The sequence below is a fragment of the Microcaecilia unicolor genome, chromosome 6 (genome assembly GCF_901765095.1).
Source record: "Microcaecilia unicolor chromosome 6, aMicUni1.1, whole genome shotgun sequence".
Taxonomy (NCBI): domain Eukaryota; kingdom Metazoa; phylum Chordata; class Amphibia; order Gymnophiona; family Siphonopidae; genus Microcaecilia; species Microcaecilia unicolor.
The window spans coordinates 197,662,721-197,689,976 of record NC_044036.1 but is presented as its reverse complement, the minus strand read 5'-3'; the positions used below and the strand labels follow the sequence as shown (position 1 = coordinate 197,689,976).

Below are 27,256 nucleotides of genomic sequence, written 5' to 3'. Positions count from 1 at the left end.
AGTAGTAGTAGTAGTAATTTTGTAGAATTTATAATATCCCCCCTCACTGTCTGTTCTTCAAGAGCCCTAACCTCTTAAGCCTTTCCTCATTTGAGAGGCATTCCATTCCTTTAATCATTTTGATTGCCCTTCTTTGAACCTTTTTTTTTTAATTCTCTCATATCTTTTTTAATTTGTGGTGACAGAATTGCATAGAATACTCAAATTATACATATGGTACTTGCTGATGAAAGTAATTTCAATCTATACTGTTAGCAAGATAGATTCTCTCTTCTGTTGCAAAGACTTCAGATTCTCTGCATTCACCCTGGTTTTATTCACGTGAATAGCAGACTGCTTCCTATCCTATACAGACCATGATCTGCTATAATGGGATTAGGTGAAGAATCGTCACAAGTCATAAAACCTCCATTTAGAATTGTTAATGCTGTTAGTCACAATTATTTATTAGCTTAACTACTTACAAAATAGAAAATTACACTTATCTGGGCTGTAGCTTGATTGACTGGGAACGCTCAACAGAGAGCCCCTGTTTCTCAAGTGCTTCTTCAGGAGCTATGCCCTCGGCTACTAATTCTGCCCTGTAATAAATGTATAGATGTGGAGAAGCATAATCGAATGGGGTGCCCAAGTTTTCCTGAGGACGTCCCCGCGAAAGGGTGTGGAAACCCGTATTATCGAAACAAGATGGGCGTCCATCTTTCGTTTCAATAATACGGTTGGGGACGCCCAAATCTCAACATTTAGGTCAACCTTAGAGATGGTCGTCCCCGATTTTTGGCAATAATGGAAACCAAGCGCGCCCATCTCAGAAATGACCAAATTCAAGCCATTTGGTTGTGGGAGGAGCCAGCATTCGTAGTGCACTGGTCCCCCTCACATGCCAGGACACCAACCGGACACCCTAGGGGGCACTGCAGTGGACTTCAGAAAAAGCTCCCAGGTGTATAGCTCCCTTACCTTGGGTGCTGTGCCCCCAACCCCCCCCCCCAAAACCCACTCCCCACAACTGTATACCATTACCATAGACCAAGGTGTGGCTGATAGCTCTGTTGAAGGAGGTGCTTTTAACCCACATGGTCTTTTCTGGACTCCTGCCTAAAGGACACTCACAGATAAGAACTGCTCTGGCTTTAATTCTGCATTGATATCTTTATATCTTTTTAAAAAAAAACTGTTTTTATCTACTCTGCTAAAATTGTGATTTGCTTGTTCCAATCCTTAGAGCTGTAGACCTGGACATTTCTTCTGATACATTTAAATGCAGCTCTACAGATAGGTTACAGCAAACACATTCCAAAAGTCTTAAGCTTAAGCCCACCCACCCTGCCCCTCAACCCACCCACCCACCCCAAGACTGACACTTCATAAATAACTTTCCCAAATACACTACTTATCACAAATTAACTCCACCCAAATTACAACTGTCTCTGGAAAGAAAACCCCTCATTATCACAGGAATCCCCAGTCTTCTACTCACCAGCTAAGGATTACTGCTCTAGATAATAAGGACCTCTGTTAACATATCCATAAGCTGCTATTCTCACTAAATGGATTCCATTTATCATCACCCTCTGTCACCTGTCAGTCAACCAGTTTCCAATCCAGTTCACTGCTTTGGGTCCTAAGTTCAGCCCTCTCAGCTTATCCATGAGCCTATGAGGAATCATATCAAAGGTTTTGCTGAAATCCAAGTAGATTACATCTAGCACATGTCGTTTATCCAGTTCTTTGGTCACCCAATCAAAAAAGTCAATCAGGTTCGTTTGTCAGGATTTTCCTTTGGTAAAGCCATGTTGCCTCAGATCCTGTAGTAACCCGTTGGTTTCTACAAAGTTAACTATCTTTTCCTTCAGCAATGACTCCATTATATTTCCTACCACCAACATGCGGCTTATCAGCCTGTAGTTTCCCACTTCTTCCCTGTCCCTGTTTTATGAAGAGGGACCACATCAGTGCATCTCCAATCCTGTGGAACCTCTCCCGTCTCTAAATATCTATTAAATAAATCCTTAAGAGGTCCCCCCAGGACTTCTCTGAGCTTCCTCAGTATCTTAGGATGTATCCCATCTGGCCCCATAGCTTTGTCCACTTTCAGATTTTCAAGCTGTTTAGAAATGCTCTCTTCCATGAATGGCGCAATCCACTCCATTCCCAGACATACCATCGGCAGTCAACCATGGTCCTTCTCCAGGATTTTCTTCCATGAACACCAAAGAGAAGTACTTGTTTAGCACATTCACTTTATCCTCATTACTCTCCACATAGCCATTCTCAGCATCTCTCAGTCTTACAATCCCGTTCCTATATTTTCTACTTTCCCCAATGTATCTGAAAAAGGTCTTTTCACCTCTCTTTACATCTTTAGCCATTCTTTATTTTGACTGACTTTCGCAAGTCATATTTCCCTCTTTGCTTCTTTGAGTTTAATCTGGAAATCTTTTCTGTGATCCTCTTGTTGTGTTCCTCTGTATTTATTGAACAAAGCCTCTTTTGACATTATTTTTTCAGCCACTTGTTTCTCTTGTTTTTGTTTACTTTTCTAGTATAAAGATCAGTTGCCATATTTATATCAGCTTTCAACTTGGACCACCGTGCTTCCACTTCACCTATGCCTACCTATGCCATCAGTTCCTTCTTCAGGTATTCTCCCATTTTACCAAAATCAGTATATCTGAAATCCAATACTAAGTTTTGCGCATCTACACTCCGCTCTCGATCTTATATCAAACCATATTGTGTGATGATCACTACTGCCTAGGTGAACACCCACTCAGACATTTGTGAGCATTAGATCTATCATTGACCCATCCCCTCATGAGTTCCATCACCATTTGTCTGAGCAGGGCACTTTGTCAGGCATCCATGATCTCTCTGCTTCTTTCCGATTCCGCTGACGCGATGTTTCAATCCACATCAGGCAAGTTGAAATCTGCCAGCAATAGCACCTCCCCTTTCATACCAACCTTATGGATATCTTCTATCAGATCCTTGTCCAGCTTCTCCATTTGTGCCAGAGGTTCCATTTTCTCTTTCCAGGGTGATCCATATAGTTTCTTCCTTTCCCCAGGTTCTCTGCATTTCAGCTGCTCTGATATTATTTTTCACATATAGTGCTACTCCTCTATGAGGAAGACAGAGATATAGCAAGTTTTAGAGGCCAAAACCTCTGCAAGTGATAGATGGAGGTAAAGTCAGCAGATTACCAAGGAGATATTAAGAGAAGGACACACAGGTAAGAGCAGTTTAAATAGTATGGGCTACTTTTGTGCAACTACATAACCATTGCTAAGGGAACCAAAAAACAGTTTTGAAAATAGGTACCAAAATGGAGCCCAGGAGTTCAGAAGACATGGGATACTCAATTAAGCATACATCATCTACTTCTACAATGAAACTATAATCCTGAAGGTATGTTTGGAATAGAAAGCTGCACGGGAATGGGGTTCGCGCGTGGGGTTCCCGTGGGGGACGGAAGCAGTTCTGCATGGTTCCTGCGGGGACGGAAGCAGGTCCTGCGGAGTTCCCGCGGGGATGGAAGCAGTTCTGCGGGGTTCCCGTGGAAGTGTAAGCTGCACTGCATCAGCCTCTCATCTACCGAGTACCTTGAGTGCTGACTCCTCCTCCTTGTTTAACAGCACAAATGTGGAAAGTCTTCCATTAAGGAGGTGGTAGAGACACAAATGATGATGGAATTCAAAAAGGCTTGGGATGATCACAGAGGATCTCTAACTAGAAAATGGAAGTTATAAAAATACTTACCTTCAATGGCTGTGGATGTGTCAAGTGACGCTTAGATGGCGACTCTGGCTGTGATTAACTAGGGCCGATACCGGGCAGACTTGTATGGTCTGTGTCTAATATATGGCAGTCTGGTTTAGGATGGATTAGAAAGGGCTTAGACAGCAACTTCAGTGGCTGGAATGTAAGGACAGTGCTGGACAGATTTTTACGGTCTGTATCCCACAAATGAGAAGACGAATAGACTGGAGTGGGCCAGTTATTCTTCTATGGTCTATGTTCCAGAAACACAAAAGAAAGACCATAATCAAGTATATAATATCACACTCATTGATTTAATCATGAATTGATAATGAGTGTGACTATTGGGCAGACTGGATGGACCGTTCAGGTCTTTATTTGCTGTCACTTACTATGTTACAATTAATCCTCTTTGCTCCCGGGCTGATGCGCAGACCTCAGCTCTGACACAGGCATGAGCATCAAATGTCACCTGACCTGCTGGCGCATGCATGTGGCGACCTCTCAGCACACAGTGCCAGTAAATCAGAGACAAATCTTACATGTGCACAACAGAGTGTTCCAAGATTCAACTTCCATTACTTCCTTGCCTACAGTGATGTGGCTCAAATCCAGAGAGAGAGACTGAGGAAGCTGACCAGAATTTTCTTTTATATACCATTAAATTCTTGCGGGGATGGGTGGGGATGGGTTAAATTCTTGTGGGGACAGGTTGGGATGGATTAAATTTTTGCGGGGATGGGTGGGGATGGGTAAGATTCCAGTGGGGACGAGTGGGGATGGGTGAGATTCTAGCAGGGACGGGCGTGGATGGGTAAGATTTCTGTCCCCGTGCAATTCTCTAGTTTGGAACCAGGAGAGTACCATCCCAGCCAGACATCCTCAGCTCCTGAGCATGACCCATGGGCAGGGAATGATTCACAAGATTGAAGTCTGCCAATACATCCAAATCCAAGAAGATACGAATCTCATTAATAAAAACAGTGAGTAAAATATCAGTACTATGTAGAGTCCTAAACCCTGAATGACATGGATATAGAGCCCATGATTCTAAAGAAAGGGTGCATTGAGATCAAACCAATTTCTTCAGAAACTTAGATTAAAAAAAAAAAAAGAGATATGCAAAAGAGGATGATAATTTGCAAGCACTGCCTGATCTAACTTAGGACCTTTCAAAAGGGGATGAATTACTGACTTCTTCCAGACAGGTGGAACAATAACAACTGACAAACTGGTCTGCAGCAATTAAGTCATAACAAAAAGCAGCCAAACAGAAAAGATTATTTATGAAAAACATCAGTGCTGGCTCTAGACTGGAAGAGAAGAGAGAACCTTCTGTACTGGAAAAGAAGAGGGCGTTGAAAGGAGGACCAGGTGGTACCCAATGTTAAGGATAAAACGTAAACAACAAAGCGTAAATAAGACTGTTCTCACTGGCTCTGAAATGAGGACTACCAAACCCTCGAGGTCTACAAAACCATGAATGGACAGGGTAAGCACAAACTGGCTAATTACTCTCATAAAAAGTAAAAAGAGAAGGAAACGCACCATGAAGTTACTAAATCGCACATTTGAAAAAATTTTGCAGAAAACATTTTTTTCATTCAACGCACAATTAAACTCTGACCTGAAAGAAAAAAGGGTTGCCTTTGAGAGCTTGTCAAAAAATATATTGTTAAGCCAATAAAAAAAGATATCATCTTATTTATTTTTTGTTTTGTTTTATTTCTATTTATTACCTTTAAAGTGGGCTGAGAGGGCACCCACTAAATTTTCCAATAAAACCCACAAACATAAACACCCCAGATTATACCCTCCCTATCTCAGACAGCCTGAAAATTCTCGGTGTTACAATCGACCGTATCCTCACACTAGAGAACCAAGTGAAATCTACAACAAAGAAAATGTTCCACTCAATGTGGAAACTCAAACGTGTGAAACCATTCTTCCTGAGGGAAACATTTCGCAACGTTTTACAATCAATGGTACTAAGACATGTAGACTACTGCAACGGAATTTATGCGGGATGCAAAGAACAAATTATAAAGAAACTTCAGACCGCTCAAAACACGGCAGCCAGGCTTATATTTGGAAAAACGCGATTCGAAAGCACCAAACCCCTACAAGAAAAACTGCACTGGCTCCCAATCAAAGAACGTATTGCTTTTAAAATCTGCACGCTCGTTCATAAAATTATCTATGGCAAAGCTCCTGGATACATGACAGACCTCATAGACCTACCAACCAGAAACACAACAGGATCAACACGAACATACCTAAATCTCCACTACCCAAGCTGCAAAGGACTCAAATACAAATCAACCTATGCATCCAGCTTTTCCTACATAAGCACACAACTATGGAATGGAACACATTACCAAAAGCCGTGAAAACAACTTATGATCACCTAAACTTCCGGAAATCATTAAAAACTAACCTGTTCAAAAAGGCATAACCTACCGACCCAACTTAAATGCCAGTACCCTGCAACACAACAAAACCAAAGCTTGTAATGGACATATAATAACTCTTCCTCTCTACGATTCCCTAATGTGTCTGTACACATGAACCTTATTCTACCACAACATTACTGTATTTGTTCATACCGTAATTGGCAAACGCCTTTACGGTACTATGTAAGCCACATTGAGCCTGCAAATAGGTGGGAAAATGTGGGATACAAATGTAACAAATAAAATAAAAATAAAATTAAAAAATTAACTGACAGAGAAAATGGTCAAAGCAGTTAGCGTAGCTGGATTTAGCAAAGGCTTAGATGAGTTCCTGGGGAAAAGTCTGTAAACCACTATTAACGAGGCGGACTAGGGGAAAACTGCTACTTATCCCTGGGGTAGGCAGCATGTGATCTGTCTGCTTTATAAGATCCATCCAGGCACTTGTGACCTGGGTTGGCTGTTGTTGAAAATAGGGCTTGATAGAATCAGGATGTTTATTAAAACAATATACCGCTTAACTTAGGGGTCCTTTTACTAAGGTGCGGTGAAAAATGCCTTGCGCTAGTGTAGGCACCGGTTTTGGGCGCACGCCAATCCATTTTTCAGTGCGCCTGTAAAATGCCTTTTTAAAAATTTTGGTGAAAATGAACGTGCGGCAAAATGAAAATTGCCGTGCGTCCATTTTGGGTCTGAGACCTTACCGCCAGCCATTGACCTAGCGGTAAAGACTCACGCGGTAACCAGGCGGTAATGACCTATGTATGTCCGTTACATGCATCTAAAAATAAAAAATATTTTTGAGACGCATGCCAAAAATGAAATTACCGCAAGAGCCACATGGTAGTCGGGCAGTAACAAATCCAAGAAGACAGGAGGAGCCTCCACGGAAAGTCAAAGCAAAACAGCAAAAGTAGAGGCTGACAAATGCGCAAACCAATAGGGAGATAATATCAAAACCCAGTTTATTCAGAATATTCATATCAATATCAAGGACCCGACACGGTCTGTGTTTTGGCGCCAAAGCGCCTGCCTCAGGGGTCACAATCAACTTTCTACAAAAAAACAGGACAAATTAAAAACATAATATTAAGAGATTTCAAATAAAATATATCCCCCTTAATAAAATATGTAGCCAAACATATATGGACATTCATAATAGTATTGCACATTTGTAAATGTATAATGATAAATTATGTAAAAAAATGTAAATATATTATAATTATGTGAGCAGATATTGTGGACAGAGAAACACCAAACAATGAAAAGTGATAACTGTCAAATAAATGACTGATAAATGAAAGGCATAGGTCAGGCTGATGAAACATTAACATATCTACATATATATTTATCCTGAACTAATAGTAAAAAATACATTCATACAACTTGAACAAGTAAAATGCTTCAAGACATCATGATTCGACACCATTTAAAACTACATTATATTTACATATTAATTATAAATATAATTCAATGAAATAATGTCAAACCTCTGAGAAGAAGCTGATAGGCTTGAATAATTCCTTTGTGTATGCAAGTTAATCCACTGTAAAAGGATAAAAGCATTTTTTAAATACTACAAAGGGATAAAATTCCTGTTATTTCATAAAAATATAAATAAGTTAAAATGGGCCAATATATATATATATATATATATAGACCATCATCTTTATGCAAATAAGTTGAAATGTTCAAGTTGTATGAATGTATTTTTTACTATTTGATCAGGATAAATATATATGTAGATATGTTGATGTTTCATCAGCCTGACCTATGCCTTTCATTTATCAGTCATTTATTTGACAGTTATCACTTTTCATTGTTTGGTGTTTCTCTGTCCACAATATCTGCTTACATAATTATAATATATTTACATTTTTTTACATAATTTATCATTATACATTTACAAATGTGCAATACTATTATGAATGTCCGTATATGTTTGGCTACATATTTTATTAAGGCGGATATATTTTATTTGAAATCTCTTAATATTATGTTTTTAATTTGTCCTGTTTTTTTTGTAGAAAGTTGATTGTGACCCCTGAGGCAGGCGCTTTGGCGCCGAAACACGGACCGTGTCGGGTCCTTGATATTGATATGAATATTCTGAATAAACTGGTTTTTGATATTATCTCCCTATTGGTTTGCGCATTTGTCAGCCTCTACTTTTGCTGTTTTGCAGTCGGGCAGTAACTCCATTTTGGCACGCGTTGGGTGCACGTAGACGCTTACGCGGCTTAGTAAAAGGGCCCCTTAGATCAAAGCAGTGTACAATACTGGCAGTTTTTACAATCGTGTTAAACTTATATCTAGGATTGTTAGGTACAGTGGAGGTTGCATGGAAGCAGGGGTATAGATTAGGTAATATTTTAAGAACCCTAAGGGCGTGTTTTTGCAAGAAATGACAGAGAACATTTTAAGAGGGTCGGGGTGGAGGTGAACAATCGAAAAAGGGCCGAGAGGTTCTTTTACTTTTGTAGAAAAAGAGACCCAACATTTTTGTTTGTTTTTCATCTTGTTTCTTTTATTTTTAAATAAACAAGTGAAAAAAAATTAATGTGCATACCCTACTGTTATTTCTGTAATTCTCGGATTCCATGAGCGGAATCCTAATTTTGTCATCACACTGTGAAATTTGCAGTCTTCCTTTGCTTTAGAGGTGCAAGTCCCTAAATTCAATAACTAGGGATACAGGAGTGCCACAATCAGGCCAGGTTTTCAGGATATCCCTAATGAATATGCATATATTAACAAATCGCAAAAACAGGGTATATAAATTCCAATATAGCTGTATCAACTATTATATACACTGTATCATTAAAAACTATTGAAGTATCAAAAAGTGTCTTTATTGTTTATATCAAATGTATCAACAACCACATACTCTTAAAACCTACAAAACTTTCATACTCAGACCTCATTCACTCTACTCTCTGCAAACGTACCAACACTTAATCACTCCAGACTCACAACACATATACTATAATTATTAACAAATGCACATAACATTTTGTAACATTACATGCATAATGGGGCAGGTAACTGGGTGGAATAATTTTCTAGTTTGTTCCAACAGTTGTTCAGTAATTCTTGAACCTTGCAATAAATGGTCAAACAAAGAGCGGCTACAACCAACAGTCCCTCCCCAGTTCTTAATTCAAGGGATATAAATCATGTGAAAATTTTCCTGGAGACTGACGAGCTTGTAAAGTCACCACATCAAAATACAAACTCTGTGTATATCAAGCTTGTGATGTGTAAATTGAATTTCCACCAATACATTGTTACACAATCCGTCACTGTGCAAACATGGTAGTAAAGTCTTCAAACAGCAAAAATACTTCATCCATCAAGCTGGACCCTTTCTCTTGCAAATAACCTGGTTACCTGCCCCATTATGCATGTAATGTTACAAAATATTATGTGCATTTGTTAATAATTATATTATACTAGTAAGAAAGGCCCGTTTCAAAACGCAATGAAACAGGTGCTAGCAAGGGAAATCCCCACCCATCCTCCCTCCCTGCCGAGTTCCAACCCCCCTCTGTCCCTCCATTTCTCCCTCCCTGGTGAGTTGCAGACCCCCCTCCCTCCCAGTTCAAGGCCCTGTTCACGCCCCTCCCACTGAGTTGAACCCCCCCCCCCCTTGGCATTACTGCCTGCCCCCCCCCCCCGTGGCGCAACCCTCTGGACACCAGCCTTTCGTCCGGAAAAGCTCCCCCGAAGCCTGTGCGTACCTCTGCTGATGGAGGCGAACTTCTCTTCTCGCGTTCCTTTCGTTCCCCAAAACTGTTCCGCCCTCGACGTCATCACGTTCGACGCGAGGATGTGACAGAGAGACATGGGCAGTGGAGAGGATTCACCACCATGAAGTTACGAACCCTTCACGGAAGTGGGTGGAGCTTGGGGGCTTCATTAGAACATTATGTCCGGATGGGGCGTGGCTGAGGGCGGGTGTATGAGTGAGAGTGAGAGTGAGTGGTGCTGACAGCCTACAACAGTACAGGGCTTCAGTGTTTCCCTGCCACACAGTGAGCTTCAGAATTGGAGGTGAGAATTATTTATATAGATGTGTTGTGAGTCTGGAGTGATTAAGTGTTGGTACGTTTGCAGAGAGTAGAGTGAATGAGGTCTGAGTATGAAAGTTTTGTAGGTTTTAAGAATATGTGGTTGTTGATACATTTGATATAAACAATAACGTTTTTTGATAAGTACATAAGTAATGCCATACTGGGAAAAGACCAAGGGTCCATCGAGCCCAGCATCCTGTCCATGACAGCGGCCAATCCAAGCCAAGGGCACCTGGCAAGCTTCCCAAACGTACAAACACTCTATACTTCAATAGTTGTTAATGATACAGTGTGTGATGAATATGCATGAGATAGATTTGCATACAGAGGACGTAGCATCCGTGCAGATCTCTCTCACGCACTTTCATCAGGCACATCCTGAAAACCTGGCTTGTTTGTGCCACTCCAGGCCTGAACTCCTGCATCCCTGCAAAAGAACAAAACCAGCACGGGCTCACTCCAAAACCAAACAGTATCGCTAATAAAGTGCCGCCAGTGTCCTTAGTGCTGTTCATCTGCAGTGAAGACACAAAGAGTGATACGAAATGAACATGATACATCAAACAGTAAATGAAGGGACAAAGTCGGCGGAGCTGTTGAATCATTTATTCCTATTAGAAAAGGCCTGTACTGCTGTTATCACTTCTCTTCCTCTTCTCCTAAAACTCACTGCCTGCTCTGGACTGAGGAAAGAAGATAGGCAGCGAGAAGCCCTGGTAATTAGTGCTGATGTATCTCACCGGAGAGAGGAAATTGGGAGATAAATTAAAATCAGGTGCTGTCTTGGAAGTCAGCGACTGCTACCCTATGGGTTATCGATCAGGCTCAGATGAGCCGGAAGCAACCAAAGGTGAATTTATCAATTAGAAGGTGACATTTTCTCTTTTCCTTTTTTTTTTCCTTAGTTTTGCATCTATTGCTAGGTGAAGGCAGCGAGTACATTTCTCCAACCTTGCTCTTTTATCTCTGTCCAATGGGCAATAATGCAGAAGCATGCTGGTCTAACCATGGATCTCCGAAAGAGCACGGTGCCCCGCTTTTTCACCTCCCATGCTTCAGGGAATTGAGCCTGCCCTTCTATTCTATTCTATCATATCATTAAGTCATAAAGAAGTAGTATTTTTCTTTGACTGATACGTTGTGTTTTTTTGCGCCTTGGCATTCACATGGGCAGAGGCTGAGTGAATCAAGCATTGAGTAGGGTGGTGGTTCCCAAGCCTGGTCCCGGAGTCACCCCAGCCAGTCACGTTTTCAGGAGATCCACAATGAATATTCACGAGAGAGATTTGCATGTACTGCCTTCACTGCATGCAAATCTCTCTCATCAGTATTCATTGTAAATATCCTGAAAACCTGACTGGCTGAGGTACCTCCAGGACCAGGTTGGGAACCACTGATTTCATATATCTAGAGCAGGGGTTCTCAACCCAGTCCTTGGGACACATCTAACTGGACAGGTTTTCAGGATGTACAGAATGCATGCAGTTACAAATACCCTCCTTCCAGTCAGGGATCTGTTCTCTTAGCCTCTGCCACTGAGGTGCCTCTGGGCCTCTCAGCACAGTATCATTCATTTGCTAAAAAAACAAGCTGAAACTCTACCCAAACATTAGAAATAGAATCAGGGCTGGCCCAGGAGTATCTGATACCCTAGGAAAATCTCCAACTATGTGCCCCACCCCCATTCCCACTAGACAGCTTACAGCACAAGGCCTCTCCCCCCTCCATACATGGTATATAGCATCTCTCTCTCTTTCCCTACTTCCCTCCCCCATGATCTTCTTCTACCTCCCCTACAATCATTATCCTTGTGGTCTCCAGCATCTCTCTCTAACCACCCCCGCCCAAGCCCATGGTCTGTAACATTTCTGTCCTTCCTTCCTTCCCTCTTGGCTAGTGCATCTGTTCATGCTCAAGTGCTGCCGGCTCCTGCCCCTCGGAACTTCCTGCTTTGGAAAGGGCAGGAACTAGCAGACCTGGAGCATACACGGATGTTCAAGGTCTCATGTCTGCCATCACACAGTATTGGATTTTTGAGGTTAAATCTGTTGCTCCTTTAGGACTTAATTAACTTAATGAATGGAATTCACTGATTTAGATTTATATATTTTTTTCAGAAATCAAACACAATAAGGCAGATGTTACATATTATAATTTGTTTGGCTCTTTTTAAAAAGCAGTATTTTTGGTTGTGATAATAGGTCGGAGGAAGGGTGATTATAAAAAATAAATTTCATCTATACTTCTGTTTTTTGTTGTATATCTGGCGCTTAATTGTGTTACCAGCTTTGCTAAGTGGGAAGTTTTTTACAACATCATTCATAGGGATCTCCGAGCTGCCGCCCCTGGGAGCATTCTTAAGAAGCTAATGCACCACTCTGACAAACATCAACGCTCCTGAAAGTAAATGAGTAAGAGCTGCGAGATGGTTTCTGCATCATCCAAGCAATCAACCAAGTCCTGAGAAGCAGTTTATTTATGAAACTCACCGAGGTGCCCTTTTTCAAAGGCGCATGTAGGGTGCACCTAATCGACACTACCCGTGGGGTAGCATATGCGCCCGGTGGTAATTCCAATTTTGGCGCATGCCGAATCCTGCAGTAGAAAATAATTTTCTATTTTCTACCGCAGGGGTGTTCCCAGCAGTAACTGGAGCGCACCTATGTTGGCGCACACTGCATGGTTACCGGGTGGGTACCAAGTGAGTCCTTACCATTAGGTCAATGGATGGTGGTAAGGACTCAGACCATAATAGGCACACGCTAGTTTTAATATTAATGCAGGCCCATTTCCTAGCCCGTTAAAAAATAGCCTTTTTCCAAGCTGCGGTAAAAAAATGACCCAGTGCACAGCTAAAAGTTGCATCCACACTACCGCAGGCCACTTTTTATCGTGGCTTTGTAAAAGGACCCCCAGTCAGACATTTCACCTGCAGAGGGGACTTGTTATGCTGCTTAAACTGGATAGCAGATACTTTGAAAACATGTCAGCCATTCTTCAAATGCTGGTGCTCAATCAAGTAAAAGTGCTTTGATTTTTTTCATTTATATTTTATTATTTGGACAGCACAGCACATTAATTCTTTAAGGGCCCTGTATTCAAACCGCAGGATTTATCCCCACTAACTCCGTCAGACCGTTTCCGCTGACTGGCATTGAATATCCGGTTTATTTTTGGCTGGTTCAAGCTTAACCGGCAAAACCAATCAATATTCAGCTCTGGCCGGTTAAGTTTCAACTGTCCAAAGATAGGCCTGCTATTCACACAGCCAACTATGCAAGGTTACACATTAGGAGACACCGACCAGGAAACAGATCTAGGCGTTGTCGTTGATGACACGTTGAAACCCTCTGTTCAGTGTGCAGTGGTGGCTGAGAAAGCAAATAGAATGTTAGGTATTATTAGGAAAGGAATGGAAAATGAAAATGAGAACATTTCAGTGCCAGGATGATCAGTAAAGATTTTCAGTGGAATTCTATGGACAATGCCACGGAAAATCAGTGGCTGGCCTGTCCATTAGATCCCCGCCCAGCCAAAATTTTAAAATCTTTGCCTTCTCATCTGGTGCCCATACTCAGTCAGTTGATCAATCAGTTGTTGAGGGAAGAGAATACGCCAGTTCAGTTGAGGCATATTTTGTTGACCCCACTGTTGAAGGGTTCTTTTTTTTCCCCAACTTTATTTTTGATATATAAATTACATCCATACATAAAACAGCTGAAACATTTTTCACCTTATATTGATCCCCCCAACCCCCTCCCTTTTTCCCTCCCCACCCCCTCCCCTATTTCTTTTATTATCCTGCATGTCTCCTGCTTATATTGTCTCTATATCTAATGCTTCTTTCGGGGCAAGTCCTTGATTGCTAATATCTTTCATATTGCCGGTATCACCAATTGTGGAGCGTCCAAGTTGATCTCCGCCTGGGATCTCCATATCTTGTATTTGTCCCATGTCTTATTAAACTGTTGAAGGGTTCTAATGTCAACCCTAATCTTTGTTCAAACTATAGTCGAATAGCTGGCATCCCATTCCTAGCTAAAATGGTAGACACAGTGGTGGGACTACAATTACATGAGTACCTATTTCAGGTCCAAATACTAGATCCCAGACAATCAGGATTTTGTTCTGATTACTGCACTGAAACTGTCTTATTGGCCTTGATAACAACCCTGGTCATGCAGTTAGATCTGTTGGCTGCCTTTGATTTGGTCAATCATGACATCTTGTTAGTTAGATTATCTCAAAATGGAATTACAGTGGTTTGCTAGATTGCAAGTATTGTGGAATAAATTTATTTCAAAAGCTTGGCAAATGATTTGTGGAGGAGTAGCCTAGTGGTTAGTGCAGTGGACTTTGATCCTGGGGAACTGAGTTCAAGTCACACTGCAGCTCCTTGTGACTCTGGGCAAGTCACTTAACCCTCCATTGCTCCTGGTACAAAATAAGTACCTGAATATATGTAAACCACTTTGAATGTAGTTGTAAAAACCTCAGGCAGTATATCAAGTCCCATTTCCCTTTCCCTTCGCACAGTTCCTCTACCATTTTTGTACAGTTCTATATAAGAGGTTTCTCCAAATATCTTTGGATGGTATGCTTTGCTAGAACCTTCTGTCACTCCCAGGTACAATTTTCTAGACATATCACCACACTTTTGAGATGTGACAAAACATAGAAAACAACAAATGTTGATTCTCAAGTTTTGTCATCTCTAACATTTTTCCTTATAACTGACCTCCCACTTCCAGCTTCTTTTGGGGGTGGGATAATTTATAACAGGACACCTAGATTAACTGGGCTGGAAGGTGCCTATTTTATAATGGCAAACACTTATTTGTCTATATAAGAATACTAGTATAATTCCAGTACAGACTGTGCCTGCTCGAGAGCAGGTGTAAATGTCTATACATATGTTATTGAAATATGTGTGTAAATTTTAATTTATGCATGTACTTGGTGACTCTTTGCTCCACCCAGATCACATCCCCCTGCAACACCTCCAGTACAAGTACACAAGTAAATATTTCTAAAATTTCCTATAGTGAGGAACTTTCAGGAGACTATACTGCAAACGTCAGAGGTGTATGACTCCATTTTAACATGGATACTTGTAAATGGTCTGAAAATTAATCTGGGTAAACAAATACTTTATGGATAGCAGGTAAAGAAGATAAGTTGCCACAACAGAAAATAAAATTAGCTTTGGCTGAATTCCCAATTCAAATGGATATAAAAATCTTAGAAGTAATTTTGGATTTTGCTTTAACTATGGAAAAACAAGTGACTACAGTTGTTCAGAAAACTTTTTTTTTTTTGAACTAAAACTATTTCACCAAATTAATCCATTTTTAGAGATGTCTCAGTTTAGGTCAATCATGCAATCTATGGTATTGAAATATCATTCTTTTGGATTACCTGAAAGACAAGTACGCTGAATCTAAATTATACAGAATATGGCTGTGAAATTGATTCTGGGAGAAAATTATAAAGATCATGTTATCCCATTGCTCATTGAATTGCATTGTTTGCTGGTAAAGGCTAGGATACAGTTTAAAGTATTGTTGTTTCTTTTAATATTCTATCTGGTCTAGCTCCCTAATACCTTCAAGATATAATTTCTGTTTATTCCCCTTCTAAGGCATTGCGCTCTGCTCAGGAAGTTAAATTACGTATTCCAGCGATATCAACTTGTTGGCCATTGACTACTATTTTCCCCTGTTTACTAAACCCCATTAGCAACAGCTGTTGCGTGGCAATGCCGACGCAGCCCGTTTAAAGGCTGTGTCAGCATTAGCACATGGCAGCCGCTAGAACGTCTTAGTAAACAGGGGAGTTTGACTGGTAAGGGCCCGACTTTGTGGAATGAATTGCCATGTAGTATCCGCAATATCACTTGTTATCATAATTTTAGGAGACTTGTTAAAGGCTTTCTTTTCACCTTATATTTAACAGATATCTAGACTCAGTATGAATTATGATAACCATAAAGGAAACATATTGTTATAATAGGGATTATCTCTTTGGTCTGCAACTTGATTGTGATCCGCCTTGATCCACTTCGGTAAAGCAGTATAAAAATGTCAAGATTAGATTAGATTATCAAGGCAAGAGTCGCTCCTACCTAGATAAGTGCTGACAATCTTACCCACCTCCTTTTTATTTCCAACAAAAGCACATCCTTAATTCAAGGTGCCGAGTTATTAATTTCTGGGTATAGCCACTCCCGAGTCAAGTGAATGAGGTCAAACAATTATAATCTTTACTCATTAATCAGACAGCCTTCATGTGTGAAAGTCTTACAGCCATAGTTAGTCTATTCAAGGGCAGCAGCTCAACTCTTGATTGCTCGTAATCACTAGCAGCTTCAGGATCAGGAGTATAATATGCCTTCTGTGCATCTCAAATCTAAAAATGCCTAATCTCTGCAACACAACCAATCTAAAGCACATAATGGACATAACACAACTCTTCCATTCTCCGATTCCCCAATGTAGCTGTGCCACATGAACTTGATCATACCACAACATCACTTTGTATTTGTTCACAACGGAGCCTGCAAAGGCCTCTCCGGTACTCTGTAAGCCACATTGAGCCTACAAATAGGTGGGAAAATGCGGGACACAAATATAACAAATAAATAAATAAAATGGGAGATAATTCTGGATTTCTGGCCTCTCTACAATGACTCCATCTTTGAGCACTCTGAAAGGAGAAAAGAGATGCTTTACATCATCTTGGGTTGTCATCTTTTGTAGCGTGGTAACTAGCTGCAATCAGCCAAAATTCATTTTCTGGTTACTATCCAGAGCTGGCTGCACTTAAGCAGCCCAGCAATCTAGACGGCAGATTTCCTCTTGTTTATAATTTGTTTCCTGTTATATGGACAAGACCTATATCAGTACACTCAGTGGATCTTCTATTTCTTGTTAATCCAACAAATATAGAGATAAAAACTGATTTTTAGCCAAAACACCCTAGTGTTAAGGTACTGACCAAGCCATCAAACCCTTTTGAGAGTAATACTGGTACTTTGTCTAGGAAGTCCTGGTCAGGGTGAGGCTTAGTGAAGCACAACAAAGGCAGACGATGAGTGCAGTTCAAGCAAAGGCTGGAATAAAAGCTAGAAGATCACCAGGCAAGCAGTTCAGGTAGCAGATACGGAAGACAAGGTAAAAGTCCCAAGCAACCAAGGATCCAGGAAAACACTAGGGTGAGAAGTCCTAGAAGAAGGTTCAAAAACCAAGATATTGGAAAACAAGACATGCTCTCAGAAAGAACTCCCAAGATACTATCTTGTAGCAGCAACACAGGACCCCTGCAGTTGCTAGGTTTTATCCAACATTAATCAAGGCTTTGCCTTGCTCTTTTCTTCCCTCACCCACCACCACCATTAGCATTCCTCATAGGTGTATCTTAACATTCTGGAAGAACAAGCATCACATTTCCACTGGCTGCATGGCCGAACATGTTAATCCTGTCTTGCAAAAGAATGATAACCTTTATTATTATGAACAGAACGTACAGGGTTACAGCTTGTGCTCAGGGAAGTGACTAGCTTTTAATGCCTTTTACTTGATCGTTTCCCTCCATACTTTGGTGGATACTTTGGATCCACCTTTCTTATGGTCCCTATGCAAATGAAAGCACTCTCATGGCACCGAATGGCGATATCGCATACTACTTTTGAATTTTATTTGGTCCACTTTCACTATAAATCCCTCCTCCCAGGATCCTGGACTCACCGATGCAAACTTGGCTGGCACTATGTTTTAACACCTGGTTACTGTTCTAATTTTGATACCAATTTGCCACAAAGAATCAAGCCCATATTAATTCTTCTTGAACAGTGTACCCTCACCAACAGGCATGAATTCAAGAATGAAAAGAAAACAATCTTCACATATAATTGCTTGTAGAGAGGACCTTCATTGACCCAAATTCTCTGCTCTGGCTATGATGAAGATATATTTCTTCAATTTTCCTTTCAGAAGCTTTGGAGTCTGTCTCCATTACAGTGCAGTATATGATGGACGATTGCTCCAAAAGCACAAGATTATACCAAGATGGGTTTTGGAGGGTCAGATCCAGCATTCAATAACACCCTCCTCCAGAACACCGTACTGGGAGATACCGGGTTAGGGCTAGACTTAAATTATAGAAAATGTGTGTCTAAATAATGGGACCAATAGCCATAACCTGGTGTTAATTCTGCCATGGATTTTTAATTTACTTACTGTCAGTCTGATGAAAATCAATCTAATGTTATTCTGGTCTCAGTCAACTAAGGCTGCTGTATAATTTAGTTTCACTCATTATTGACTCAAAATCTTCTGCCAAAGTAGTCAGCAGGAGTTCAGAGTTTAGACTCCATCAGCTTTAAGTCATCCAGAAAAGTAGATTTACAAAAGCTTAATGTGACAGCTTGAGGACAAACAGGTGAGCAAGGCAGATGGATGTCTTAAATAAGGGGGAAAGCTGTATGATTTTCATGTATTTGTCACAGTTTAGGGCTGCCAGTCGAACCCAGGTAAATCTATTCCTGTCGTCAGGAGGATTATTTTGGTATAGAAGTTGGAGAAGTGCAGACAAGCAACATCTACCCTGCAGTCTTTGGAAATACAGGATTAATCGATAGGAATGGAAGATTCTGTTTGCAGTAAATTAAAATACCAGAACCAGAAGATTGGAGGGTAGCCCATGTAACGCCGATATTTAAAAAAGGTTCCAGAGGGGATCCGGGAAATTATAGATTGGTGAACGTGACGTCGGTGCCGAGTAAAATGGTAGAGACTATTATAAAGAACAAAATGACAGAGCATATTCGAAAGCATGGATTAATGAGACAAAGCCAACATGGATTTAGTGAAGGGAAATCTTGCCTCACCAATCTGTTACATTTCATTGAAGGGGTGAACAAACATGTGGATAAAGGTGAGCCAGTCAATATTGTGTATCTGGATTTTCAAAAGGTGTTTGACAAAGTACCTCAGGAAAGACTCCAGAGGAAACTGGAGAGTCATGGGATAGGAGGTAGTGTTCTATTCTGGATTAAAAACTGGTTAAAAGAAAACAGAGAGTAGGGTTAAATGGTCAGTATTCTCAATGGAGAAGGGTAGATAGTGGGGTTCCCCAGGGGTCTGTGCTGGGACCGCTGCTTTTTAACAAATTAATAAATGACCTAGAGATGGGAATAACTAGTGAGGTAATTAAATTTGCTGACAAAAAGTTATTCAAAGTTGTTAAATTGCTAGAGGACTGTTAAAAATTACAAGAGGACCTTACGAGACTGGGAGTCTAAATGGCAGATGACGTTTAATGTGATCAAGTGCAAAGTGATGCATGTGGAAAAGAGGAACATGAACTATAGCTACGTAATGCAAGGTTCCACATTAGGAGTCACCGACAAAGAAAGGGATCTCGACGTTGTAGTTGATGATACGCTGAAATCTTCTGCTCAGTGTGCTGCGGCGGCTAAGAAAGCAAATAGAATGTTAGGTATTATTAGGAAAGGAATGGAAAACAAAAGTGAGGATGTTGTAATAAGTACATAAGTAATGCCACACTGGGAAAAGACCAAGGGTCCATCGAGCCCAGCATCCTGTCAACGACAGCGGCCAATCCAGGCCAAGGGCACCTGGCAAGCTTCCCAACGTACAAACATTCTATACATGTTATTCCTGGGATTGTGGATTTTTCCCGTCCATTTAGTAGTGGTTTATGGACTTGTCCTTTAGGAAACCGTCTAACCCCTTTTTAAACTATGCCAAGCTAACCGCCTTCACCACGTTCTCCGGCAACGAATTCCAGAGTTTAATTATGCGTTGGGTGAAGAAAACGTTTCTCCTATTTGTTTTAAATTTACTACACTGTAGTTTCATCGTATGCCCCCTAGTCCTAGTATTTTTGGAAAGCGTGAACAGACGCTTCACATCCACCTGTTCCACTCCACTCATTATTTTATATACATCTATCATGTCTCCCCTCAGCTGTCTCATCTCCAAGCTGAAAAGCCCTAGCCTCCTTAGTCTTTCTTTATAGGGAAGTCGTCCCATCCCTGCTATCATTTTAGTCGTCCTTCGCTGCACCTTTTCCAATTCTACTATCCTTCTTGAGATGCGGCGACCAGAACTGAACACAATACTCAAGGTGCGGTCGCACCATGGAGCGATACAACGGCATTATAACATCCTCACACCTGTTTTCCATACCTTTCCTAATAATACCCAACATTCTATTCGCTTTCCTAGCCGCAGTAGCACACTGAGCAGAAGGTTTCAGTGTATTATCGACAACGACACCCAGATCCCTTTCTTGGTCCGTAACTCCTAATGTGGAATCTTGCATGATGTAGCTATAATTCAGGTTCTTTTTTCCCATATGCATCACCTTCACTTGCTCACATTAAACGTCATCTGCCATTTAGCCGCCCAGTCTCACAGTCTCGTAAGGTCCTTCTGTAATTTTTCACAATCCTGTCGCGAGTTAACGACTTTGAATAACTTTGTATCATCAGCAAATTTAATTACCTTGCTAGTTACTCCCATCTCTAAATCATTTATAAATATATTTAAAAGCAGCGGTCCTAGCACAGATCCCTGAGGAACCTCACTAACTACCCTTCTCCATTGTGAATACTGCCCATTTAACCCCACTCTCTGTTTCCTATCCTTCAACTAGTTTTTAACCCACAATAGGACATTTCCTCCTATCCCATGACCCTCCAATTTCCTCTGTAGCCTTTCATGAGGTACCTTGTCAAACGCCTTTTGAAAATCCAGATACACAATATCAACCGGCTCCCCTTTGTCCACATGTTTGTTTACTCCTTCAAAGAATTGAAGTAAATTGGTCAGGCAAGATTTCCCCACACAAAAGCCGTGCTGACTTGATCTCAGTAATCCATGTCCTTGGATGTGCTCTGTAATTTTGTTTTTGATAATAGCGTTTACCATTTTCCCTGGCACCAACGTCAGATTCACCGGTCTATAATTTCCTGGATCTCCCCTGGAACCTTTTTTAAAAATTGGCGTTACATTGGCCACCCTCCAATCTTCCAGTATCACGCTCGATTTTAAGGATAAATTGCATATCACTAACAGTAGCTCCGCAAGCTCATTTTTCAGTTCTATCAGTACTCTAGGATGCATACCATCTGGTCCAGGAGATTTGCTACTCTTCAGTTTGCTGAACTGCCCCATTACGCCCTCCAGGTTTACCGTGAAGTCAGTAAGTTTCTCCGACTCGTCCGCTTGAAATACCATTTCCGACACCGGTATCCCACCCAAATCTTCCTCGGTAAGAATTCATTCAATCTCTCCGCTATGTCTTTACCTTCCTTGATCGCCCCTTTTACCCCTCGGTCATCCAGCGGCCCAACCGATTCTTTTGCCGGCTTCCTGCTTTTAATATACCGAAAAAAAATTTTTGCTATGTTTTTTTTGCCTCTAATGCTATTTTATTTTTGTAATCCCTCTTGGCCTTCTTTATCTGCGCCTTGCATTTGCTTTGACACCCCTTATGCTGCTTCTTGTTATTTTCAGATGGTTCCTTCTTCCATTTTCTGAAGGCATTTCTTTTAGCCCTAATAGCTTCCTTCACCTCACTTTTCAACCATGCCGGCTGTCTTTTGGACTTCCATCTTTCTCTTCTAATTCGCGGAATATGTTTGGCCTGGGCCTCCAGGATGGTATTTTTGAACAGCGTCCATGCCTGTTGGTACAGTTTTTACCCTCTCAGTTGCCCCCTAAGTTTTTTTTAACCATTCTTCTCATTTTATCATAGTCTCCTTTTTTTTTTTTGTATCGCTCCATGGTGTGACCGCACCTCGAATATTGTGTTCAATTCTGTTCACCGCATCTCAAAAAAGATATAGTGGAATTAGAAAAGGTACAGAGAAGGGCGACAAAAATGATAAAGGGGATGAGACGACTTCGACAAAAATGATAAAGGGGATGAGACGACTTCCCTATGAGGAAAGGCTGAAGCATCTAGGGCTCTTCAGCTTGGAGAAGAGACGGCTGAGGGGAGATATGATAGAGGTCTATAAAATAATGAGTGAAGTGGAATGGGTAGACATGAATCGTTTGTTTACTCTTTCCAAAAATACTAGGATTAGGGGGCATACGATGAAGCTACAAAGTAGTAAATTTAATACGAATCAGAGAAAATGTTTCTTCACTCAACGTGTAATTAAAAGTGCCACAGAATGTGGTAAAGTTGCTTAGCTTAGTGGAGTTTAAAAAAGGTCTGGGCGGCTTCCTAAAGGAAAAGTCCATATAGCATTATTAAATTGACTTGGTGAAAATCCACTGCTTATTTCTGGGCTAAGCATAATAAAATGTCTTGAACTTTTGTCACGCCCCTCACCTTGCCGGTAATGGCACTCCCTCTGTCGGTGTAGTGCCATTCACAGCATCTCTGCCCTGCCTCCTTGCTCCATGGGGATTGGATCCCTGTGACTGGTGTCCTAGTTGTCCATCTCTCAGCTCTTAACCTGTGGGCTCTCTGCCCCGCCTCCTTGCTCCATGGGGATTGGATCCCCGTGACTGGTGTCCTGGTTGTCCATCTCTCAGCCCTTAACCTATGGGCTCTCCTTTGCCTCCTCTGCTCTTTCCCTATTGGAAGCCTGGCTGCTTCCCTTACTCTCCTTCTCAGCTGTTTCCAGTGAATGCCTGATGCCAGCACTATTTCTGTGGAACCCTTCCCTGCCTCAATGCTTCAGCTTCTACTTTGGTAGGTGTTAATTGCTCTGTAGTTTGCTTCTTTTCTACTTTGTCCCTCGTTGCTGGCTTTGCCTGTACCTGGATTACTCTGTTGCCTGCTGCCTGCTTATTGATATTGCCTGCACCTGGATTACTCTCTTGCCTGCTTCCTGCCAACTGACTTTGCCTGTACCTGGATTACTCTTGACCTGCTGCCTCTGCCTATTGACTTTACCTGTGCCTGGATTACTCTCTTGCCTGTTGTCTGCCTATTGACTTTGCCTGTACCTGGATTACTCTCTTGCCTGCTGCCTGCCTATTGACATTGCCTGTACCAGGACTAGGGGGCATAGTAAATTTAAAATGAATCGGAGAAACTTTTTCTTCACTCAACATGTAATTAAACTCTGGAATTCGTTACCAGAGAATGTGGTAAAGGCGGTTAGCTTAGCGGAGTTTTAAAAAGGTTTGGACGGCTTCCTAAAGGAAAAGTCCATAGACCGTTATTAAATGGACTTGGAGAAAATCCACTATTTCTGGGATAAGCAGTATAAAATGTTTTGTACATTTTTGGGATCTTGCCGGGTATTTGTGATCTGGATTGGCCACTGTTGGAAACAGGATGCTGGGGTCAATGGACCTTTGGTCTTTCCCAGTATAGCAATACTTATGTACTTATGTACCTATGTACCTGGATTACTCCCCTGCTAGCTGCCTGCCTGCCTATTGACATTGCCTGTTCCTGGACTACTCCCCTGCTAGCTGCCTGCCTTTTGACTTTGCCTGTACTTGGATCACTCTCTTGTCTGCTACCTGCCTGGCCAATATGTTCACCACCTCGCTTCCAGCTCAATCTCGTAAGTCCTGCAGGCCACCCAAACCTAGGGGCTCAACCTCTGGGGAACGGCAGTCAGCGCAGGTGAAACCCGGGGTTGTCTGGCCACCAAGCAGAACCTAGTCCAAGTATCGGGCTCACCAGCGCTCTACTTGGTACAAGAACTCACAAGTCTGACAACTTTTTTGGGATCTTGCCAGGTATTTGTGACCTGGATTGGCCACTGTTGGAAACAGGATTATGGACGTGATGGACCTTTGGTTTGTCCCAATGTGACAATACTTATGTACTTATAAAATAGCAGTGCGGGAAATCGAAGAATGGGAGGAGCCGAGGAGGGCACTAGCAGACATTGTTAAAGCAGTTCTACTGGAAATATGTTGAGATGCACCATTCTGTTAATTCCAAAATCCAGGAGAATAAAAGAATCAGAGCCACTCTGTAAAGTGGAACCTTCCATGCAGCTTAGAGCACAACATTGAGATCATGGCTGCTCAGTATACTGGTTTTCACACATTCAGCCATTACGCACTAACTAGATTAGGTTAAAGCTTAGGCTGAGTCTTTCAGGAACTGAATCAGTATACAATGATCAGCCTTTTTGTATGATGTCAGCTCTTGAAAGAAATACCCTGAGATTTTCCCTTCTCTTACTGATAATTCAACCGACAGCCTCTTTAGCCCAAAGAAATGTAAAAAAAAACAGTAGATTGAGCTTGAACTGAGTGGGCTCCTGACACCATTAGTTTAATTAGAATCCATGAATAAAGGTTTCATACCCAAAAAGTGGAGTCTCAAGGAAAAAGCAATTAATTCCCTAACACAGTAAATTAATTGACCTCTGAACTTGCCCTTGTGTTTAAGGTGTACTCAGACTGGTCCATGTAGAAGCCACTTCAGTTGAAATATTTGCTAGCCCCACCTCAACCCCAGCAGGCATATTATTAATCCTCAGAAGGAGAAAATAATATTAATAGAAGATTATTTTTCTTTATATATTATGGGCTGGATAAAGCCAAGAGAAATCTGTGGGCTGTTATCCATTGTGTGTTAACATTTTATTACGGCAGAACTCTGTTCTTTTTGCTTCGGTTAACAGTTTGCTGGAAGAAAACCTAAAGTTACTCCTAGGTTCTATTTTTTAAAACAGACTGTTCCAGTCTTGACCTTACCCTGCTATACTCACGGATTCATAGTTCTCATGTCTCTAAGGCAGTGATTCCCAAATAAGTCCTAGGGGACCCCCAGCCAGTCAGGTTTTCAGGATTTCCATTATGGATATTCATGAGAGAAATTTGCATGCTATGGACAGAATACATATAAATCTACCTCATGATTATTCATTACATAAACCACTACTAAATGGACTTGGGAAAAATCCACAATTCCAGGAATAACATGTATAGAATGTTTGTACGTTTGGGAAGCTTGCCAGGTGCCCTTGGCCTGGATTGGCCGCTGTCGTGGACAGGATGCTGGGCTCCATGGACCCTTGGTCTTTTCCCAGTGTGGCATTACTTATGTACTTATGATTAATAAAGGGGAGACAAATCAGAGAAAATTTTTCTTCACCCAATGCATAATTAAACTCTGGAATTCGTTGCCGGAGAACATGGTGAAGGCGGTTAGCTTAGCAGAGTTTAAAAAGGGGTTAGACGGTTTCCTAAAGGACAAGTCCATAAACCACTACTAAATGGACTTGGGAAAAATCCACAATTCCAGGAATAACATGTATAGAATGTTTGTACGTTTGGGAAGCTTGCCAGGTGCCCTTGGCCTGGATTGGCCGCTGTCATGGACAGGATGCTGGGCAGAGCAATGTGTGGCAGTTCAAAAGAAGACAAAGGCAATTAAAAAAAAAAATCAGTAAAGGTTAACATCATTCAGACCTCAAGAAAACTCTTCTTTCAATGTTATTTGACCTGAGCAACACTCCTTTTCTTCTTGGTCCTGGCCTAGATGTATCAGACTCCTTTTATTCCTTGATTTCTCTTTCTGCAAAATAATTGCAAAATACAGACTTAATAGGTACCATCGCTAATGCACTGGAGAATGGGCAAAAGTGCAAAATCCTTCTCAGCACCAGAATATATTTCCTGAATGGAGAAAAGGGTTTGAGGAATATTTTTCCCAAGGAAGCAAACAGAAGAAATTTTCAAGAAAAATAATAAAAATACCCCCCCCCCCCCAAGCACTGCAGTTCTTTCCTTATTACCCTTACTGTGCCATGTCCCTTGTTTATATTTCATTTTTATGTTTTTTATCTCTTCCTATTCTAGGTTGTAAACCACCCTGATGGCTTCCACAGGGCAGGGTAGTAAATATTAAATAAACCTGGAAACTTCTCAGATGTGAAACTGGGATGCAGCTAAGTTGCAGGTCAAACTCAATGTGCTTCCAGACAGTTGAACTGTCCTCCTCTGAGCTCTGGACTCCTCTATTCCTTAATCTATTAGGTTGATACTTCAACAATAACCCTAGGGGGGTTTGCCAATTCCTCTCTTTTAAAAACCTTGTGGCTTTTAAAGTCTAGCCAACTTATGGATAGCAACACTCCTAGCTAATGACCCAGTCAGCCATCAGTATTGCAGCCTCTAAGGCAGTGCCTGAGGGGCCGATGCATAAAGCTTACCATGGTTGCAATGATTGAGTTAGAGTTAGACCGGTTGCAGCCAGCCCAAAGCAAATGTTATGTAGCATCTAATGCACAAAGAGGTTTTGTGGGGCATGTTACTGTACCATTTGCCAGAGCAGCTACTGAGAATCCTATGCAAATGCTTTGCAAACAGCCCATTAGTATTATAATGAGCATTATGTGCAATGCACAGAAAGGATCTCCTACCTTTAAAGTGCTAGAATTTACACCAGGTCTGGAGCTGTCCTTGGGTGCAGTCTGCTTGCATTTTTCAACAGCAGGAGGAGCAGAAGGGCAGAGAACCAAAAGCAGACAGCCGTGCCCCATGCCTATACTCGCTTCTCATCCCATTGACCAGGTCCTATGGTTGCTGTGGACTACTTTTTCCCTATTTCCCAATCGTGTTCCAGAAATCATTCCAGTCCTGTTCTGATGTTCCAGCATTCCAGCCTTACTCTGGTGTTCCTGCAGCCAAGCCTCGCTCTGGTTTTCCTGCAGCCAAGCCTCATTCTTAGTTGTGACATCATCAGTAAAGGCCTTCATAAGAAACTTGGAACTTTTATGCCTTGCCTTTGCAACAGAGGTCTTCAGATGAGTTCTTGTCTGTGTGTGTTTGTTGCACTTTGAGCCTGCTCTTGCTTTGTCTCCAATCTGTAATCTTTCTTCTGCTTCAGCTCTGCTTGTCCTTAGCTCCAGCTCCTTCCCTGCTTGTTTTCTGTCCTGCCTGCTATAGCCCTGCTCTTGACTCTCACTACAGTGTACCCTGTTTTCTGCCTAGCCAAGTCTGTTCTTGA

General features: G+C 41.5%; 1 long non-coding RNA gene across 1 annotated transcript; it reads left to right on the top strand.

The window, feature by feature from the left end:
* Positions 1-1,810: 1,810 nt before the first annotated feature.
* LOC115471686 lies at positions 1,811-15,156 on the top strand. Its single transcript, XR_003942395.1, has 3 exons — positions 1,811-1,955; positions 13,609-13,616; positions 15,147-15,156. It is a non-coding gene; the product is annotated as an uncharacterized LOC115471686 (long non-coding RNA).
* Positions 15,157-27,256: the final 12,100 nt, after the last annotated feature.